Source organism: Seriola dumerili, unplaced genomic scaffold, assembly GCF_002260705.1.
Source record: "Seriola dumerili isolate Sdu_G_001 unplaced genomic scaffold, Sdu_1.0 BDQW01000226.1, whole genome shotgun sequence".
Classification (NCBI taxonomy): domain Eukaryota; kingdom Metazoa; phylum Chordata; class Actinopteri; order Carangiformes; family Carangidae; genus Seriola; species Seriola dumerili.
The window spans coordinates 3378451-3382433 of record NW_019174481.1 but is presented as its reverse complement, the minus strand read 5'-3'; the positions used below and the strand labels follow the sequence as shown (position 1 = coordinate 3382433).

Genomic DNA, 3983 nt, shown 5'->3' with positions numbered 1-3983 from the left:
TTTCGTACGCTGTGTTTAAGTGCAAGGCTGCGCTCCGGCTCTGAAATAGATTTGTGTTACCATGTGTGTTGCTATGGAGAGATCAGCCTGGTATTGTGTAGCAGTCTCTCTCAGGGGTATTGAGTTTGGTCAAGGAATCATGTGCAGAACAAGATTATCTTTTGGATTTACGATTCATTTCACACTTGCCTTTAACACACACGTACAGTAGGGGCTTGCACACATGTCCACGTCACACACACACACACACATACTGTAGGGCAGCCCACACAAACACTGATGTTACTGTAAGTGGTGTTCCAATACTGCTCCACTTGATATAGTTCATTCGCTTTGCGTTTCATTTGAGTGAGCCTGCACAAGGAGAGGTGTATTGAATTACTTGCAGTCCAGTTGAATACAAAGAGTGGAAAGAAAGAGTGTTCGGGGCAGGGGGGGGGGTTTCCTCAGTCGCCATGAGCCTCATTGCTTACTTACTCCACGGATAGAGTCACAGCATGGCAGATGTTTTCGCTCTGCCAGCAGTCGATGCAATTTGTAACTTGACTGCTCGACCTCTCACGATGTTTTCCTTTTTCTAATGTGTGTTGTAACTTACAATTTTTTTTTTTTTTTTTTTTTTACTCTGTAGCATGCCAAGTCCCCACCACGGCTCTTAGCTTAATAAATGGCCGCAGTTCATTTATATGGTAATTCCTGTGAGATTCTAGCCAAGGGATGTCAGGCATATAATGTATCACCGCAATGCATATGCCTTATGGCTAATTAGGTTATTGATCTGAGGCTGTTCCTGCGTTAGGGCATGATCACAACACAAAAGAGTATGAGAGTATGAGTAATGCTGCTGTAAGCAGATATTTGTCATTCATTACAAAGCTGGAGAGATTCAGATGTACAGTGATGGCTTCATACTGTATGTGTGTGAATATACGTGTCTTTCTAGCTACCTTACAATACTGTCGACGTGTGAGCTCATTGAATCATTTCAATATTGCCTGCTGGCTGTTTTCAAATGTTTGTTAAACACAGTGTTCGGTGGGAGAGCAGAGTGCATTAACGAGATGTGAGAGATGTGTGATTTCATCATACTTTGCTCACACAGTCGACCAACGCTTCGCTTGCAGCCTGCCCTTGAAAATGTAAGTTTGGAGAGCTTCTCCTGCCATTGTGAAATTCCATACTGAGAGTGTTTGGTTTGCGTGGCTGGCTGTGTGTGTGTGTGTATGTGTGCGCTCTAGTCGTGCATGTGAATACATGTGTGTATATTCATAATGAGTCCTCTGCTCTGCCTGTGCTCTCTCATTGGATACGCCCCCCCCCCCCCTTCCTTCTCATCAGGTCTTTATGCCTTCAGGTCAGAGTTTGACTGCTGATCCCCTGAGCTGCTGCACTACTTAATTTACAGCACATGATACACAACCATTCCCCTGTAAAACTCAATCACAGCCTCCTCTGTCCACTGATAAATATTCAGTGAAGAACAAAAAGCCTTAGCTGATCCGCATCTAGTCAGATCTACCCTGCCTTCAGCAGTTTATAGAGAATCTGAGTATTATTTGTTACCTTGATACAAACAAAACATGTTCTGTCTGGGAATAAAAACATGAGCCCAGCCTCTAATCTGGAGGCCTTCGTGTATGTATGTGTATCTAATATATGTAAATTACTATGTGTGAGTCTTCATCAGCAGCCATAGTGGCTCTTCTCCAACACACAAGCTTTACACATTGAAACAGAAGACGAGTTGAATGAAGCTGCTTTCCTACAGCTTTGTCAGCCCCCCCACCCCCCCCACCCCACCCGTTCGTTACCTCAAATCACCTAGCTGGAGAATATGAAACAGCCTTCACGAATACCACAGTTGTGGGTCTGTGGAGGTTGACTGGAGGCGATGTAAGCTGCAGAAAAACATCTGCTCCATGGGGCCTTTTTTTTTTTTTTTTTTTTTCGACTGCATGCGTACGTTCGTCTGCATGTGTTTTATGTGTTTGTGCACATTTGCCTGTTGGTTTGTACCTGTGTTTATGTGTAAAGGCAAAGAGGGTGAGTGAGTGAGTGGATGAGTGGGAGGATGGCTTTAGTATATCATTATCATGTGGATGCCACGGCCTTGCCTTCAGATGGCAAAGGCCACATTAACTCTATTGCAGCTTGTAGTCATGTGGAAGACCTTCCTCCTCAGGAATCCTCCACTGTATTGCTGCACTGAAGTCGTCTCCAAGAACAATTTCCTGTTTTTGAGCCACAGCATCTGGTCTCCGTGCTTAATTATGCATCTGCAGTCGTGTTTACAAAGAGGGTGAACTGTACCGTACGTGGTAATGGGTGCGCATGTGTTTCCAGTACTGTCTGGAAGTGAATGGATTAAAGTGTCGGTTTTATAACAATATATGAATGCAGTTTTAATTCATCAGATTTGGTTCCTGAGTGTCCACACAATGCTGACATGCTGACATGGAAAAAAAAAAAAAAAATGTAGTGCCTGTTTTCCTCCCTCAATCCATCTCCCTGTGTTTTTCTCTGGGTTTCGTTCAGGGTTTCTATGGTGTTTGGCTCTCTGCGTGTTGTAGTTCCTATACAGCTGCGCCAGCGTCCATTATCGGCCTCCCTCTGACTGTTAACCCCTTAATAGGCCACCGGTCTGCACACTTCCCCTTTTGTCACTGCCGTTTTCTCTTTAACCCTTTCACGAACAAAGCTGCTTCCCATCTCTCTCCCTTCTCTTTCTTTGAGAGTCCATTTTCGATCACTCACTCGTTTCCGCTCCCCAGCCACCTCTTCTTCTCTGACTGGAAAAAAAAGCTTTTTTTAAATAGAATCAATTTACATTAAAGGGCCCAAGGGGCATTAGAAAACTGCAGCACTTAATTTCATAACCAAAAAAAAAAAAAAAAAAAAAATCGCATAGGGAAGCTGTTGCTGGAGGCTGTTAGCACAATTCCCAGAACTTTTATCATGTGACCCATAATAGACTTGCATGAAAGACAGCTCCTCTTGACTGTAGTACAGTACAGTGTGGGGTCTGGTTATGGTTCACCTACCTGAAAACAAGATTACTTGCAGTGCAGTAAAGTACAGTAGGTATGTGTGTGTGTGTGTGTGTGTGTGTGTGTGTGTGTGTGTGTGTGTGTGTGTGTGTGTGTGTGTGTGTGTTAATTTCTTTCTGGAAACCTCTGTGGGTGAATACAAATGTGCTGCTTTTCCAACTGGCCTCTGTTTCACTTCACCAGAGAAAAAGGGGGGTTCAGAGCCAGATAAGGATATTCAATTAGCTTGCGTCCATGGAAGACCGCTGCACCAGTCAGAGCATGCTGGAGCCGAGTGACATATGGTAAGGGCTCTCTGTTAGAGTGGAGGAGCAATGAAACCTGATATCTTCTCATTTCATCTTGTCACTGTTTCAGTAATTTTCCCATTGGAATGTCAAACACATACTGTCTGCCTCAGTAGATATCGTTTTTCCCCCTTTTCTCAACGGGAACGTCTCGTCTTAGAGACGAAAATGGAAGATAACTAGAATACAGGGAATCAAACCGAATGGTTTTCAGATTAACACTATTTGAGTATAAACCGTTTTTTAAAATTTTTTATATTAGTGTTTATTTTCCACAGGAAACTTATTAAAACCAATCATTGGTATTTAAAATTGATATATTCTCCTTAAGACACTGGTGAAATGCCACAAAATGAGAATTCCTGTGATTCCCCATCACTCTCTCTTTCCCTCCCTTTCTTGTCCTCTAGCTTCTCCTGTTGGCTCGTGTCCTCCTCCCGTCATAAATCTCAAGCAGGACGTTTCCAGGCAACTCTCCAGTCAATCTTTACTGAGTTTGTTGCGCTATCGATCTGTCCTGTGCTATAGGTTGTCCTGGCTTCTCTCTCCGCTATTGATGTTTTTGCCTCGGGGATAGAAAGAAACAGCCTCAGCCTAAATTTGCCAAGGGCTCGTTTTCAAATGACTTACAATCGCCTCACAGTGAAAA

At 43.5% G+C, this 3983-nt stretch overlaps 1 protein-coding gene across 1 annotated transcript in view; it reads left to right on the top strand.

Annotated features, from left to right (window-relative positions):
* Nucleotides 1-1071: 1071 nt before the first annotated feature.
* The window catches only part of LOC111229013 (small conductance calcium-activated potassium channel protein 2-like), a 41036-nt gene continuing 38124 nt past the window's right edge, over nt 1072-3983 (top strand). The window contains exon 1 of the mRNA XM_022755164.1: nt 1072-1139. The gene's annotated coding sequence lies outside the window, so the exon portion shown is untranslated. The remainder of the gene's footprint in view (nt 1140-3983) is intronic.